This window comes from Callospermophilus lateralis, unplaced genomic scaffold (assembly GCF_048772815.1).
Source record: "Callospermophilus lateralis isolate mCalLat2 unplaced genomic scaffold, mCalLat2.hap1 Scaffold_1392, whole genome shotgun sequence".
Lineage (NCBI taxonomy): Eukaryota > Metazoa > Chordata > Mammalia > Rodentia > Sciuridae > Callospermophilus > Callospermophilus lateralis.
The window spans coordinates 368,919-387,847 of record NW_027512545.1 but is presented as its reverse complement, the minus strand read 5'-3'; the positions used below and the strand labels follow the sequence as shown (position 1 = coordinate 387,847).

At 38.0% G+C, this 18,929-nt stretch overlaps 1 pseudogene; it reads left to right on the top strand.

The window, feature by feature from the left end:
• Positions 1–13,923: 13,923 nt before the first annotated feature.
• On the top strand, positions 13,924–15,035 carry LOC143388784 (nocturnin pseudogene; annotated as a pseudogene).
• The last annotated feature ends 3,894 nt before the right edge of the window (positions 15,036–18,929 follow it).

Below are 18,929 nucleotides of genomic sequence, written 5' to 3'. Positions count from 1 at the left end.
GAAGAAAAAATGAAGGCAAAGAGAAGTAGTAGGGACCAAATGTCAATAAATTATATTCTATGCAAATGTGATTATGTCAAAGTGAACCAAAATATCACCTATAAATATGATGCACTAAGAATACCATTAAAACTAAGAACTTTAAGTACAGATTTTAAAAAGGATGTAGAGAGAGAACTTATGGCATAGGTGAAAATGCTTGCCACCTACTCCTCAGACAGAGGATTAATATCCAGAATACATCAGGAATTTGAAAACTTAACACTAAATTAACAAATAACACAGTGAATAAGCAGGGAAATGAATTAAACATACAAATAGAAAATTATAAATGTCCAATAATATATAAAAATTAAAATGTATAGCATCTTTAGCAATTGGGAAATGTAAATCAAAACTACACTGATGTGTTGGGGTTATATCTCAGCAGTAGAGCCATTGCCTAACATGTACAAAGTGATAGGTCCAACCCTCAGAATACATAAAAATAAATCAATAAAATAAAAACATATTTTTAAAATACTACGCTCAGATTTCATCTTCAGGCAGATTGGCAGCATTACAAATAATAATAAGTGCTGGAGAGGACGTGAGGAAATGAAAACAATTTTACACCATTAGTGGGAATGTAAATTGGTAGAACCACTCTGGATATCAGTATGGATATTCCTCAAAAGACTAGAAATGGAGGGCTAGGGTTGTGACTCAGAGGTAGAGCACTTGCCTAGCAGATGCAAGGCATCCTGGGTTTCATCCTCCACACCACATAAAAAAAGATTAAATAAAGATATTGTGTCCAAATACAACTAAGAAATATTTTTTTAAGAAAGACTAGGGATTGAACCACTATTTGACTCAGCTAAACAACACCTTGGTATTTACTGTAGAGAATTAAAGTCATATGCACAATGTGATATGTGTGTAGCCAAGTACACAGCAGTACAATTCACAGTAGTCAAACTATGGGAAGAGACCAGGTATTTGCCAATGGCTGAATGCATAAAATAAATATTGTATACATGACAAATGGGTTTTTTTTAGCCATAAAAATGAAATCATGTAATCTGCAGGAAAATGGATGGAACTTAGAACATTATGTTAACGAAAAGCAGAACTCAGAAAGTCAAGGGTCATGTGTTTTCTCTCATTTGTGGAAGCTAGAAAGGAAGAAGGAAAGCAAAAATGGTGTGACTTCATGAATAGTGAAGGGAGAACAATAGAGCAGAGGAAAAGGTTCAGGGAGAGGGAGGAAAGGGGTAAAAATAAAAACATTGGGGAAAAATATCAATCATATTACACTGTTTATCATATTCATGTGTGAATATATAACACAAATCCCCTACTTTGAGTAATTGTAATGCACCAATAAAAAAGAAAGATAAAAATAAATTTTTATATAAAAGGAAAAAAACACCCAGTGTAAGGGAAACCCATAAATTATACAGGTTTCATATTCTGTGTGTTGTGAGCCTGCATTATAGCTCCTTAATGTACCTTCTCACCATGACTGAATTCCATAGTCCAAGTGCTAAGGGAAAACTTTGTTTTTTCTTCATCTTTGCTTTCTGGTTTGGGACCAATACCTTGGAGACCTTCCTTAGTCTTATCCATCAACCTGATACTCCTGATCTCCCCCAATAAACAATTTGTGAGAAACCCTCTCTTGAAACCCCCTTTATCTATGTTATATCCCTATAGATACTATTTTGGACTTCCTGGAGCTTTGCAAAACGTACAGGGCTCAACAAGGACTCCTTATACAAATTATTGGAAGACAGCAGCTTCCCCATTATTTACATGACTAACTCACAGTAACACTACTGGCTCTTTGGTCCACTTCCCAAGAATGTCTGTCCCTTTGTCATTTGCCTCCACAAGAGCTTTTCCAGAGGTCATTACTGATAGCAAGTCCTACAAATTGACAATTGTGATGGATGCAATACATCAAAGATTCCCATTCTTATTGATAGCCACACTTATAGACAAAAGCAGACACAGTTCACTAAAGGGACCCAGAAAGTTGTCAGAGATATCTAGCAGTGTGGCAGAAGTAGGGGTATGCCCCAACCTCTGTCTATACAATGTGCAACTCATTCAGAAAAATCAATGGAATGCTTCAAATACCTCTGAGTCTGTCACTGTCATTGTTTCCTTTAGAAAACAATATCACAACATGGGAGCCTCACTTTCAACACAAAGTGCTGTGCTTATTATGTTGTAAACAAATGGAACTAGGGGGCTGGGTTGTGCCTCAGTGATAGAGCACTTGTCCAGCATGTGTGAGGCATTGGATTTGATCTGGAACACCAAATAAATACATAAATAAATAAAGTTATAACAAAAAACCTGAGACAAGTATGACCCTGATATCATCAGGCAAAAGTGCTTCATTTTCTATTGAAATACTGCCTGGACACATTATAAGTTGGGATACGGGAAACAATGGCCCCACAATGATTGCCTAAATTACATCATACAACTGGAATTTTTCTGCAAATTGTCCAATGGTCTGAGATTCCATATGTGCAAGTCTTCATGACATTTTATCAAAATCCAGACATATGCTGAAAGACACGTGATGATTAAGACAATAGAAAATCCAGATCTTCTAACTGATCCCTGCTTTGCAGTTCCCATTTTAGCTCCAGGGAAGGTTATATGACAGATAACAAAAGAACCCCCTCATAGATCATGGAGTCCCCAGACCCCTCCTCAGTATGTTCAGAAGTACTGTACTGGGTATGATGTACTGCACATCATACCCAGAGTGGCCTCTTGCCATCCAAATCCCAAATATTTGGTTGAAACTCTTGCCCATAAAGGAGGTCACAAAAATGAATGAAAAAACTCAGTATTTACATACATTTCTTTGTGACTGTAAACTCCCCCTCCAAGAGAAAACTTGAAAATTGCTCCAAAGTTTCCTCCTGCTTTATCAGTAATTTTCAAACACTCACTCTTGCCTTCAATCTTGGGTGGAGGGATGTTTATTTAATCTTTACTATCAGCTGCACTCCAGATATGCAAAAGATAGTTTTATTAAAAACATGTTCAGAGTTGGGGCTTGGGCTCAGTGGTAGAGTGCTTGCCTGGCATACTGAGATTTAATTCAATCCTCAGCACCACATAAAAATAAAATAAACATATTGCATCAATCTAATATATATATATATATATATATATATATATATATATATATATATATATATATAATATTTTTTAAAACATTTTCATTATGAAAAAGTCAAAGAGATTACCCAGGGAACAGAAGAAAATCACACAGGTTCCATGCATTTCTGAATGAGGTCTTTAAAATTACACCAACCTAGACAAACCTCCTTAAGGGACAATCCCTTATGGGATACCAATTTATAGCTCAGTCTGTCCCTGATATCCAGAGAAAACTCCAAACATTTCAATTGAAGTTCTCAAAATTTGTTAATAGATATGAGTTTCTCTGTCTTAAATGACAGGGACTTGAAGGAAATCTGAAAAAGAAAAAGGAGGGATAAGAGAAAGGCAGCACCACCTGCAAAAACCTACCCACTTGACAGGATAGGATTCAATCCTCATGGTAATATAATACTGCAGGAAGCAACTGAGAGTAGGATAGCTCCAAATGCAGGGGAAATGGACATCTGGCACCCAAGTGCACAAGCCCAACACCCACCCCTGCCCCACACTTTGTATGTAAGGATGACCCTGTCATGTAACACTCAAAGAAAAAAAATGGATCAAGACACAAGTTGTGACCATTTCAAGAAGCCTGGAAAGGCCAAGCGTACAAAAATGCCCCTAACAATCATTTGCATTTCACATGAGGAAATCTGGGCAATTCTTGAGGTGGCATGCAAGTAAACGCAGTTCCTTTTGGACACAGGGTACACAATCTATCCTGAAATCCTCTACTACACTCTCGCCTCAATTTTCAGTACTAGTAAAAATCATAATTCCAGTATTTGGCACCACCTACTGTTCCTTGGGTGATTGATCCCAAGTCTGAGACAATGGAATCCCATGACAAGTCCAAAATTCACAGCTGGCACAGATATTATTAAAGGAGACAAGTAATTCATATAAAAGACAATACCCCAAAGGACAGAAGAACTGCATGGATTACAAGCCACTGTACGTACATCTTTACAATACAGGATTATAATTTGTTATCAGTTATCATGTGATAGTGCAATTCTTCTGAGACACAAACCAAATAGGAATTATAGATAATTACAGGATTTAAACTTGGTCAACAAGGCAGTGATCCTCCTCTGCTCCATGATAACAAACACAACTTGCTACTCAGGTTCCAATGTACCACTCAGTGATGCACTGTCCTAGATCTCAATGGGGGCTTTATACTTTACATACCTGCAGCCCACTCCTAACATCCTTTTGCCTAAAATGGGGAGATCCTGAGATGCACACTAAACAACTTATCTGAACATACAGCACCCATTTGTTTGCCTTAGGGTTGAAAGAGAATTCAAAAGACTGGGTCTTCTGGCTAAATTTGACCTTCAGTATGTAGGTCACATTTTCACTTGTAGGCTAGACGAAGAGAACTCTAATAAAAATACTCTCTGGCAACTAAATTTCCTAGTAGAAATAGTTTTCTGGGCATCTAAATCCCAGATCAGGTCACACAACAAAATGTTACTTAGGGTATATTCTATTTGGGAGGATTATCTGCAAAAATAATAACCCAGGAATACTTATCACAGAGAAATATCTCCACCCCTCTATATGTTGAGACAGGGCATAGATAAGTTGCTGAGGCTTGCTTTAAGCTTATGATCATCTTGCCTTAGCCTCTAGAATGACTGGCATTACATACTGGTAGCACCATGCCCAGCATGATATATTCTAATCCTAGGAAAAATATAGCTGACTAGGAACAGGGTTCAAGCAAAATGTAATATCACAAGCATTCTGTAATAGCACACTACCTGGGACCAAACATCAAATCTGAGCCTTCATGAGAATGGCTAGTGAGTGCTGAATATGGATTTCTAACTTTGGCATCATGGCAAAATACCTGATGTATCAATTCAAGAACCAGATTTAGAGCCCTTGGAGTGAAATCAAGTCCTACAAGATGCATTCAGGCAGAAACTCCTACATTGGGCATCCATAATGTACACAAACCTTTCTTCTTTATGTGGTTCAAAGGGAGGAATAGCCTTAAGGGTACTAGTCTAAATATTGGGAAACAAAACAACAGCCTGTAACTTAGTTTTCAGAGAAGTTAGACCCTTTTAGCAGTAGATATCACCTTGACTACGTGGAGTAGAACCATAGCAATACTAATGGAAAAGGCATCTAAACTAACTCTAAGTAAAAGATTAGAAATTCCTACTCCACATCAGATAAAGGGACATCTCTGACTGGCATCAGCTAGATTAAACAAATATCAAATAATACTTCTAGGTAATCTCAAGGTATATTAAAGTTTCTTCCTCTCTCACAAGTAAAGAAACATCTTCTACCACAGTTTATTTATGCATGGATGTGCAATCACTTACCTGTGTCAGTTGAGAAAAACTTACAGGTCAACCTCCCAGAAACCTAGAACAAGAATTGTTTATAGATAAAAGAAACTTTTTAAAAAATGGACCAATATTTGTATGGTATGCTGTAATAACTAGAATTCACCTCTTGAATATATGGGCAGCACAAAACCCTGAACTTATCACCCTAACATCACCACTGTTTCAATTCAAAGACAAATGAGCCAACATCTACACTGTCAACATATGACTTAAGGGTGCTTCATGCACATGCAATCAACTAGAAAGACAGGGGAATGCTTACTGAAATAAATTATCCTACTAAACATAGATAGAAAGTCTACAATTATAAAATTATTCTAAAATTATTATAAGCAAGCCACCTCAAAAACAATAGGTCTAATCCTTTGCAAATGGCATCAAAGAGATCTGACAAGAATAAAAATTCTGCTTGAGAGATGCTATGTTTCCTTCTGCTGACACCCAGCCGTCTTCTCAGTACACTACTGAGGAATCTAAGTGGGCTCAGGAACAAGGAAGAGACTAGTCTGGACCTTGGTTATGTGTAAACAAAAAAATTGGTTTTGGCTCAGGGATTACAATGAAATTCCATAGAGGGAGTATATGATTCTTTCTATATGGAAAGAGATGCTCCAATGGGAATGGTCAGTTGGATGTTATGGACATCTGCCAGCTTAAACAAAGTTATTCTCTGTACAACTAAAATAACTGCAAAAATTTGCTACCACCACCCCTTGTAGAACCAGGTCAACACCAGGAATCATATACAAAGGAAGACTGTCAACAAGATTTTACCCATATACCAATGTTCACAACATACAAAATATTCCTAATCCTCATAGATATACTTACATGGTGGGGAGAAAAAGCATAGGAGGTAGAAAATATGTTCCTAAAGAAAATCATCCCCAGTTTTTTTTATAGTAAGATCACTACAAAGTGACAATGGTCCAGCTTTTATGGCACATGCTACCCAGTAAATAGCAAAAGCACTGGGGATACAGTATTATCTAAATTCTTCTTGGCACCTTCAATCTTTGAGCAAAATAAGAAAGGGACAACTATTTCTTTATGAAGACTTCAGCTAAGATTTGCCTGCCAATATCCAAAATCTGACCCAAGTTACTACCTGCTGCCCTTATCAGAGTTAGAAATACTATGAAAGGTTATCTGGGCCTACATCCAAATGAGATTTATGTAGCACACCCTTTCTGTCAGTAAATATGGTTCTAGTCTAAGAAATTAATCAACCTAATTCATCTGGGATGAGTTCATACTACTTACCAAATATGCAGGAATGCCCATTGGCCATGCCCAGTAAAATCCATTGAGCTCCAGAAGAAAAGAAAGCCAACAGACCAAGTTCTTAAGACCTGAAAGGAGGAGGATCTATCAAAACAGCTATAGCCTAGATGGAAAGAACATAAACATTCATTTTACCTCTCCCAAGGCCGTAAAGGTACTGGGCATACCAAGATGGATCCATCTCTCTTGGGTTAAACACCTCCCTCTGAATCTTGAAATAATCAAGGCTTACACAGCACTTCCAAGAATTTATCTTACACCTGTGAACAGGACCTCTGATTATGATTCTGACAAAATAAATACTCAAACTGATAAGTAGTTTATAATTATAAAGTTAATTTTGCTTGTTTTCCTTGCTGCTTCACAATTGTTTATGATAAGTTTTCCAAGTATGAACAGTGACTGCAACCTTTAATATCTCCTCCTGTTGTCTGTGTCCTTTTGAAACCTGACAGGTGTAGTTTTTACCACTTCTTTAGAAACCAATATGAAAACAAGCTCTTACACTTCCCCACCTTAAGTTAGCCAAGATTCCAAATGAATTTCTCTCAACATTCTTTATTCTCATGAAGCAATATTCCTATCCCTTCACTCAATTTACCACCCTCGGACAGTTCTTTGCAATTTCTCAAAGAGAGATTCTTGGATCCTCTTGGTCTCTCTATATATTTATAGGCTTTCCATTCTCCTTTGGGGAGCCTTCTGCCTCTTTCTACAGCAGTATACTCCCACTTAAATAAATCATCTTGCTCTGTCTAGTAGGTTTATCCTTCTACTCTTTGTTATTGACAAGAACCTGGAAATAGAGAGAATGCACAACATCAACATCTATTATGACTAAAAAAAAGAACTAGAAGTAGAAGGGAGAAATACAGCTGAATATATTAATGCATACCTGTAAACACAAACTTTGAGCTGACGCAGGAAAATTAGAAGTTCAAGGTCACCCCACACACCTTAACCAACTCTGCCACAAAAACATTTTTAAAAAGGCTAGGATATAGTTTCATGGTTGGTGGAGTATATGCTTAGTACATGTGAGGCCTTAAGTGCAATCCTTACTACTCAGATAAGAAAAAAAAAACACAGAATAATACAACAAAATGAATAGCAACACACTGAAAAACCCAAAGCTACTAAATTAATTAATCAGAAAATAAAATACTTTCCCCAAAATGAGATTTTAAGAATGCATGATTTTCCTAGTTCTTTCTAACATACCAGAAGTCCTTGCCAGATCTATTTGGCAAGAAATAGACACAAAAGGCATAGTTATTGAAAGGAAAAAGCATGACTACATCTGTGCATAGAGGACATACTTTTATGTGTATATAATCTTTAAATTTCATGAAAATGAATAAATTAAGCATGAATATTCAGTATACATAAATTTATTCTGCATATTTGGTAAATAAATAAATAAATTCAGCATGAAAATCCAGAGTGAATCAATTCAGCAAAGGTGCTAATACACAACCCACACACACAAAAATTAACAATAAAAATATGGCAAGAAAAGCAAAAAAAATTTCATCTATCATCTCAAAGAGAATAAAAGCTAGTCATCAAAACTGTGTGAAAATGAAAGAGAGAAATATAGATTAATAAAATAGAATAGAAAATCCAGAAAAAAAGGAACACTTAGATATGTTCTCAAATGACACCACTAAAACATTATAGGAAAGGACTTGAACAGATATTTTTAAACACAGAATCTCACCAGGATTTTCATTATACTCAATGGTCAATTAAGGAGGAATTTTTTTTTCATTTTTCATTATTGTATTACAATTATACATAACAGTGGGACTAATTTTAACATAACCTCACAAGCAGGGAAAGTCATTTGTTCCAATTCAGTCCTCAATACTTCCCCTCTTTCCTGGCCCTCTTCCCTTTTCTGCATCATTCTTAATACTTAATCAAGGATGTAAATGACATGTAAACTGAAAGCTATAAAACTATGAAAGAAATTTACAAAGACACCAAAAAGTGAAAGACAGCAAATGATCTTGGGCTTAAATTTGTTAACTTATCAATACTGCCCAAAGCAATCCACAGATTCAATGCAATCCCTAAGAAAAGACTAATTTGTAATTGCAAAAATTTAAAATATCATTGTAAAATTAATATGAAATCTTAAAGCTACCAACTACCAAAGCAGTGCTGAAAAAGAACAAAGTTGGAAGTCTGACACATCTTGATTTCAAGATGTCCTACTAAAAATCCAGTCATCAAAACAATGTGAAAATGAAAGAGAGAAATATAGATTAATAAAACAGAATAGAAAATCCGGAAAAAATAAACACTTAGATATGTCCTCAAATGACATCTGACAACACCATTCAATGTGAAATTAGTAATCATTTCAACAAATGCTGTTGAGAAACCTAGATAGGCAAAAAAAATGAATTTGGATACTTGTCTGACACCAGATGCAAAAATTAACATAGATTGATGACCAAATGTCAGACCTACAACTATAAGGCTCTGAAAACACAAAGGAACAATTTCATGACTTTGGATTTGTAAGTTATTTCTTGGATAGGACACCAAAATTACAGATACCAAAAGAAAGAGAGAAACTAGACTACATAAAGAATGAAAATTTTATGCATATAGGGACACAATCATTACAGTGAAAAGGCAATCCACTGAATGCAATAAAACATTTAAAAATCATGTATCTGATAAAGAGATAATATTCATGATGTAAAAAGTTCCTATATCTCAACAATATGACAACAAAAACCAAATATTAAAATGGGCAAAGGATTTACATAGAGATTTCTCCAGAAAAGAGACATAAATGTCTGAGAAGCACATGGGAAGATGGTCAACATTAATAATCTGTGGAGAAATGAAAATAAAAGCCACAATAAGATATATCTTTACACTCATGGTGATGGCTACTTTCAAAGAAAGAGTAAACACCAGTACTGCTAAGAATGTGTAGAAACTGGAACCCCAGTGTACTGTGTGTTAGAATGCAAAGTGGTACAAACTTTATGGAAAAACGTATGGTGGTTCCTCTAATTATCAAATGAATTTCTGCCAACATTCTCTATTCTCATGAAGCAATATTCATATCCCCTCACTCAATTTACCACCCCAGGTGAGGTGGTAATTCCAATTCTCACCATACACCTCTATAAACATTACAGGAAAAGACTTGAAGAGATATTTTTACCCACAGAATCACACCAGAATTATTCATTATACTCTAAGGTCAATTGAGAAGGAATTTTTTTTCATTTTTCATTAGTGTACTACAATTATGCATAACAATGGGGTTCATTTTAAGATATCCTTAAAAGCAGGGAAAATAATTTGTTCCAATTCAATCCTCAATACTTGCCTTTCCAATTCCATCTTCCCTGGCCCTGTTCCCTTTACTGTACCATTCTTCCTTCTACATATTTATATCTTTCTAAAGTAGTGCTTAAAACACTTCTTTAGGAATAACTAAGGGTAAAATTCACTGTGTTCTATTCAAGTATGTACTAAAATAGTTTGGTCAAATTCATTCCAATATTCCTGCTTTTTCTTTCTCAAAGAGAAATGTTGTAAATGTGGCATGCATATATAATTGGATATTATGTGTTCTGAATTAAGAAGGAAGTTCTGTCCAATACTAGAACATGAACAGACCTTTTGCACATTATTCTAAGTGAAAGAATACATTTTCATGACTACTTATATGAGATACACAGAGTAGTCAAAATAATAGAAAAAAGAGAATAGTGTTTGCCAAGCTCCTAGGGGGCTAGGAAATTGAGACTTAAAGAATAAGTCTCAAGAAATGAGAGAGTTTCAAATTTGCAAAATGAAAAAGTTCTGTGGCTGCATGATGGTGTCAGAAGTGTGGCAATACAAATATACTGAAAACCACTGTCCTGCATTCCTAAATGGTTAAGATGGTAAAACTTTGTTAAGATGGTAAAACTTTATTTGTATTTTATCACTTATAGATAAGTTAATCACACTTTGTTTATTTCAAAATAAATAAAAATCGAAAAGAACTTCCTTCTTTATTCATAACACATAATATCCTATCATATGTGTATGCCACATTTAAAACATTTCTACTTGAGACAGGAAAAGCAGGATTAATAAAATGATTTTGACCAAACCATCTTAGTACATATTTGAATTCTCCACTGGGAGATCATTTCAATAAGAAATGTTGAGGGACCATGTTTGCTTAAAGAAAGGATCACTAATTCCCATGCCAAAAATTAAAGAACAATAATGAGCATAGTTCTCAGGAAAAAAAAATAAAATAAAAGTCAATATCATTGGATTTTCAGCTTGTAATTCCTTTTATAATGTGACTGAAGAAATAATTATATGATAATTGTAGAGTTAGTAGTGTTTCCAGAGCATGCACACTGTGAGTTCAGGCATGTAAACCCATGGGCCACTAACATAGCCAGGTTGGGAGGGTCCTGTGGGGAACACACTTAGGGTCTTGGACTTTGTTTTGGAAATGAAAAAAATCCAAGGGAGGAAGCAACAGTTGGACAAACATAAATATCTGTCTCAGGAAGTGTTCCTAAATCTGTGAATCTTCCAGCACTTTCCTTTCTGAGTAAGTCTCTATGAACCATTCAGGAGAAAAATGGCCATATTGGAGAAAATCTGCCCCTCTGAGGGGTCATCACTGATCTACTTACATCCACCAGCCCAGAATCCTGCAGGCTAGCAACACTCAAGCTCAAAAGTCACAACCACCTACCAGTACAAATAATGTACTCAGATGCACTGGATAAGAACCAGAAACTAGAATCTCACTTCTGCCACAGTCACTGGCCTCCACTGTGCACAGGCCGAGTGTGGGCAACACATCAGATCAACAGAAACAAGTGCATATGGGAAGGGCTTGCCATCACTAATGTGCTCCTGGGACCACATTCAACACCCAACAAACACACACACACACACACACACACACACACACACATACACACATACACACCACCCAGCCACAAAGACATGTGCACATTTCCCTTACTGATGTATGTACACACGTGACAATCCCTTGTTATAGATACCATAAAAAATGCTCACATTTGAAAACAGATGTACAACCATCAGGTCACTGCTATCCACCAAACACACAGATGCACAAATTGACCCCATTCTTTCATTCCCTGAATACATACAAAACATCTTCCCTTCAAAAAACACATATTCAACCCCTATTCCAAAATGCACATGCCAATATATGCATCTGTGAACTATACTTTCCAAATTACATGCTTATACATTCATACATAAAATACACTCCCTGAAAGCAAGTGCACATTATACCATCAAACATTAAAAATACACACACACACACACACACACACACACACAAACATTTATGCATACAACTCTACTTTTTTCCCGAACGCACACAAACAGAATCCTAAACTCTCTAGAAAATCACACAGATGTGATACTCTCAAAAGAAATACATACTTCATAAACATTAGAAATATTACTTCATCCGCAATATACAACAACTCTTTGAACTTCCTAAAGATTTAGCAACCAGATACATCATGGTTATAAAAATGTAACATGCATGACACTGAAGGATATGGGCACAACCCAAAACATAAACACATAAACATGACTCTATTCTCAGAAATATTTTATGTGCAAACAACTTCCAAATACACATAAAAACTCCCAATCCCCTCCCAATGTACATAATAAGGATATCAACTACAATTCATTTGTCATCATTTTCCAGATACATAATCCACTCGTAGCCCCAGTACAAAATATACCTACCACTGCATTCTCTACCCTCATTCTCTAAGCCCCAAAGTATACATACACATTCTCAAAAACTCTCCCTTCAAGCACTTCTCTTAATAAATACCCATAAACCCCACCACTCCATGAACAATGCATGTACACTGTCACTAACCAAATACCTAACATGTATTTCCATATACATGTACCACTTGCATTCCCTAAAAAAGCACACACCACTGACTTACAGCTCGAAAATGAATATACAGTCTACACATTTCCTGAATACATTCAGAGCCCTAGATTACATGTGATTGAGAACACACGTGTCTGTCTGAATATACACATTCCATAGAACAGCCACAGACTGAGAAGCACATGCAGCCACTCTGTCATTATTAACAGGTATATACAGGACTCCTCATACCTCCTGATGTACACAGTCACAAGCACACAACCCCATGAAAATCTGAAAATTCTCAATTATATAAACTTCCTATCTGTCAGATGCCTGGTCATACACCCAGAATTCCTCATACCCAAATATAAAACACATACACCACAAAAACCAATTAAGGGTACACAATCTGTACCCTATCATATAAAACCTCATAATTCTCGTTACCTTCAAAGAAACAGTTAAAATAGATACACATATCCCCATATCGCAGAAAAATACTGACCAGCCAATATAATGCAAAATGCAATCACACAAATGTTCTATCAATAACTGAATGTATTCAGAACATACTCAAATACTCAAATACTTCTTAACATATGATACCAATCTCCATTCCCAAATGTATCTTATATGACCACCTGTATGCCACAAACATGCACATGCATTCAATGCCTCAGAATTTGAACGTAAGTACAAGAAAAACTCTCAGTCCTAAGTTCTTACCTTGAAACCATGTTTATACATATAAACTCTTAAGATCTGGAAATACACAGATCCGAGCTCTCGCCAGCCTGCGGCAGACTGAGCCACCACCACCCCACCTCTGCTGTAGCATCTTCCAGCGGGCCCCAGCGAAGTGAGAAGCAGCTCATAGCATCTGCCCTAAGAGGCCCAGAGGTCTGATCAACTCGCCTGCCTTGGCCTCCTCCAGGCTCTGCTCCTCAGGCGCGTGATAAGCTGCCTTGGCGCTTGTGGCGGCAGCGCCCCGCATGTATCAGAGCGGCTCTGCTTCGCTCTGCTGCAGAAAGACGCCCCCACCTGTGCCGCCTGCCGGTGCCCAGGATGCACCACCACTCGCCCCTGCCCCTGATCGACCAGGCCTTTGTCCACAGGCTCCTGGCAGTGGTCTCAGTGGATTCAGGCACCATGAGGTTGTGTTCCTGGACAGCGTGTTCCATGGGAAAGGGCACAAGAAGACTCTATAGTGCTCTCGCCAAAACTCTGAACAGCAGCGCTGCCTCCCAGCACCCAGAGTATTTGGTGTCACCTGACCCAGAACATCTGGACCCCATTGATCCTAAAGAGCTTCTGGAGGAGTGGAGGGCTGTCCTGCATACTCAACCTCCCAGGTTCCAGAGGGACGTTGGGGATCTGAGGACAGATTGCCCCAGTAGCCACCCACCCCTTAGGGTCATGCAATGGAACACCCTTGCCCAAGCTTTTGGAGAGGGCAAGGACAACTTTGTACAATGCCCTGTTGAAGCTCTCAAGTGGGAAAAGAGGAAGTGTCTCATTCTGGAGAAAATCCTCGCCTACCAGCAGGGCATACTGTACCTGCAAGAGGTGGACCACTATTTTGACACCTTGCATCTGCTCCTCAGTAGACTGGACTATCAAGGCACCTTCTTCCCAAAGCCCTGGTGACCTTGTCTCGAAGTTGAACACAACAATGGATCAGATGGTTGTGCCTAATTGTTTTCTCCAGAACCGATTCAAGCTGGTCAACAGTGCCAATATCAGGCTAATGGCCATAACGCTGAAAACCAACCAGGTGGCCATTTCTCAGACCGTGTTGTGCAAAGAATCAAGACTACAGTTCTGAATCGCTGTCACCCACTTGAAAGCTCGCACTGGCTGGGAGCAGTTTCAGTTGGCCCTGGGCTGTGACCTTCTCCAGAACCTGCAGAACATCACCCACGAAGCCAAGATACCCCTGATAATTTGCAGGGACTTCAATGCAGAGCCCACTGAAGAGGTCTATAAGCACTTCGCTTCCTCTGGCCTCAACCTGAATAGAGCCTACAAGCTGCTGAGTAACAATGGGGTAGTTGGAGATCTGTACCTGAGCGTGGGGTGGGGGGGTGGGGGGTGAGAGGGGGAGACAAACACCCTGGATTACATCTGGTACTCCAGACAGGCCAGTGAGCAGTGGCTTGGTGCTTGACCTGCTTACGCAGGAGCAGATGGGGCTTCCCTCCTTCAACTACCCCTCTGACCACCTCTCTCTAGTGTGTGACTTCAACTTTATTGAGGAACCCAAGGGACTTTTATAAAAGCTGATCTGGCCTTTTTAATCACAGGAAACTTAAACAGGGATATTTAGGAAACTGAAAAGGATAGGAAATTGCCTGAGGAGGGTCCGCAGTTGCTGTTGCTGCATCCTTTCCTGCCTTTCCAGCATGCCCATGGGAAAGATCCTGTTAGTTCATGAACCTTTTCAATGCAAATTGTAGCAAAAAAGCTGTTTGTTTGCATTCCAGTTTCCAGCTTTTTATATTCTCCCTCCCTGAGCATTCCCTTTTGCTCTGTCATTTAACGGCATTCAGCTGGGCTCCCTTTGAAGCTCTTTCAGTTTGTGGATGCTTTAAAAACTTGCTGGCTTGCTTGCCTATTCCATCATTAACATTCAGTATGTAGGAAAATTTCACTAGACCATATTTCAAGTGATTTATTTGTGAGTTTTTCAAATGTCAAAGGGATATGCATGGCAATATTTATTATTTTTATATCTTCATGTGAAACTAAATTATGGCAGACACAAGTTATAAAGTTACTTAGAGTAATTTTCTTAGAACTTTAAAATGTTTCCTTTTGGTGGCCTTCAATGTGTACAGAGCAGCTTTTCAGCCTGGGGTGATATTATTTAAGTCTGAGTATAGGAACTGAAGCTCTCTTCATCAATGCTGTTCTCTCTGGCTCCATGTTTCCCATTGTGTTTCTTGAAGAAATTCTAGTTAGTTTTCCATTATTTAATCACTGCTATGTATTGTCCTTTTTCCATTGGGATAATAGTGGTATACATTTGAAAGTTAGTATCATCATCATTTGTGTTGGAATGAGCTTTTCACCATGATTATTTGGGAATTATTATGTCACCATTGCTAAGAAAGTCAAGGAGACTTTCTTTTCAGAGATTTGAAGGCTGTTTTGTTTTGTTTTGTATTTGTTTTTGTTGTTGTTGTTGTTTGTTTGTTTGTTTGTTTTTGGTATGAAGGATTGACTGCAAATGCACTTTACCACTGAGCAACATCCCCAACTCTTTTTCTTTTTTGGTTTTAAGACAGGGTCTTTCTGAGTTGCCTAGGCTGGCCTCAAAACTTGTGATCCTCTTGTCTCAGCTTCCTGAGCAACTGAGATTACAGGAATCACCTCCCTCAGCCAGAGATGGGAAACTTTATAGAAAGCCTGTAATTGGGCTGTCAGAGAAGTTTCCTAGGAAAGCCAGATGACTGTCATTTAAAACATCTATAAAGAAGAATGTTTGAAGTTAAAAGATAACCCATAATTCTCAACCATCAGAAATAAAAGTGATAAAGATAAGAGGTGAAGCCTCTTCCAAACAACATAACCCATCAGGAGTAAACTAGTACATATTTTATTGTATGAGTTGTAAATGTTTAAGATCAATAAATAACCTTTTAAAGCTTAAAAAAAGAAATAAACAGATCAATAACAAAGATGACACACAGTCCTAGATCTTCTGAAAGGCAGGGACACAAGTTCACAACAGTCCATAGTGCCAAAAATAAAAATGAAACCAGCACCAGTAGCTCAAACACATGCACTACTACAAAGGTACTCACATAACAAAGGCCAAAGAAATCACTCAGACACAATCCTTGCAAACATGACAATCAAACATGCACACAAAAGATGATTCATGGTATTTTGGTTCATGTTCTTTTCCTGACTCTTCACATGAAACACAAAGGTTCACCAAGTCCTGGTACTAAGGCACAAGATCACACAAGGAGTACACCACATACATAGTCTAATATTTGACACCTACAGTCAGCAATTTGTTTTAGTCTATTAGTTTTGTGGGCTCTGAAGATAGAAGTGGAAGGGTATAAATGCAGATTTCAGGCAAACACATTGATGTTGAAAATTTAATAAGAGAATATAAAAGTGAAAAGCAGAGGCTATACTCCCTCCTATAAAACTGAGAAGTACTTGCCAGTCACTCAGTAAATATTTAATATAGAGAAATCACTTCAAGTAGGAAGAGACCTCTTTCAGATACCCCTTCTGGAGACACTGAGGTAATTCAAGGGGAGGATCACCCCAAATAAACCCATATGAGTATCCATCTCAGCCTATACAGATGTCTCCTAGCTGGGAAGACACATTGTTGTGCAATGAATGTTCCCATGCTGGGCCTGAGCTTGTCCACCTGGGCTCTCTGTAGTCACATCTGCCCCAGTTTGTGAATGGTTTACAATTCATGTACACTTGGCCCTCTTGCATTTGGACCTGTAGTAAGGCAGTATGTCTGGTGGAGTGTGTATAGTAGAGGAAAACTGCTCACTTTATGGTGGCTGGGAAGCAAAGAGAGAAGGAACATGTGTCTGAGTACCTGTTCAGGGGCACATCCCCATTGACCTCATTTCCACCAACTGGGTCCCACCTCCTAAAATGTGCCACTACCTCCCAGTGGGTTATCAGGTAGGAAAGAAATGTTTAATATATAAACCTATGGGAAACACTAAAGATCCCCATCAGGTTCTATCCCTTGTCCCAATAAACTCAATCAATCACACAGCATTCACTACATCTCCAAAAGTCCAAATGGTCTCAATAGTTCCTGTATTGCTCAAAAGTCCTTGTCCAAAGTCTCCTCTGAGACTCAAGGAAACCTAGTGAAGTGGTACTGTGAAATAAAAGATTTACACTGCACACATTTTCTTTTAATTAATGAGCATAATTTTATTTTCTTCCCATACCCTAATCCTTATTTTAATTACTACTTTTAGAGTTAGTTAAAAAGCACTAACCTTTGCACAGAGCAATAACCTAGGTTACAGGAAAAGTCAAAATTAAAAGGCATTAGCAACGGTGTAGAGCATAGAGATTGACTGAGATGAAAACCAGAAGCCCATACCTTCAAAGTGGAAGCTTCTAAACAATCATGTCTTCTTAGATTCACAGGTCCCAGATGACTCACTGACCACTGGACCCAGATAAGACCCTCACAACCCACATTCTAGGAAAGGAAATTTATCCAGATTAGTGATCTACCCTGGTGCCCACCTTCCCAAGATTGAGGAAAGAATCCCACATAAAATGCTATATAAACATTCACTTGGCAGCACTAAGCAAGATGAAACAAGGAGCTGGCCATTCACTTTCATACCTGTGGGCATGTTGCAAAACAAAGTATTTTCTTTTCGCAACAGACTGATTCTTCAAGTCATTGACTCTTTCAAATAAAAGGAAAGCAGCAGAATTAAAACTTTCATATTTACATTAGCTGTAATCCTCTATAAAATGATAAAGAACTTAAAATAATTGAAAGATACAATGATGAAGGAGAAAAACAACCATCCCAAAAAGGAAGAATGAAAACTTGCAAGTTGGAATCTGAACAAAGAAGATGTCCCTGATGCTTCTAAGGGAAGCCACATGGTCAAGCAAGACCTAGACCCATCCTAGAGCAAACAGCACTAGCAGAACTAAGAAGCTGCTTTCAAGTTACCCCACGAGTGATCCCTATGGGAACTCAGCTGACTCTTAATGATAGAAACAAAGTCAGTTTTGACCAGCTTGATTTTAAATACCTACCAAAAACAGTTAAGCTAAAACAGTCATTCCTGGGAGCAATGAAGGACAGGAACAGCTAGAAAAGAGGAGACAGCAACTAGGCCAACAGGCTCTATGGGTAATGTTTAGTCAAGTGTGGCCTTGGCTCCTCCCCCATGCAGGACCCCTATTAGTCCTCTTTATGTTTCTCCTAATAGGATTCTGTATGTTAAATTGCCTACAGAAGTTCCTGCAAGATCAGATACACGAATTCACCAACCAGCTGGTCAACCAACTACTTCTTTAAGACTATCAGCCCCTGATTCCCAAGACAGAGACCTATGACTCAGGACCAACTCCTCTAGCACCAGAGACTCTGCCCCCACCTAAAACCCTCCCTAAACACTTTTCCTGATTTTACAACCTCT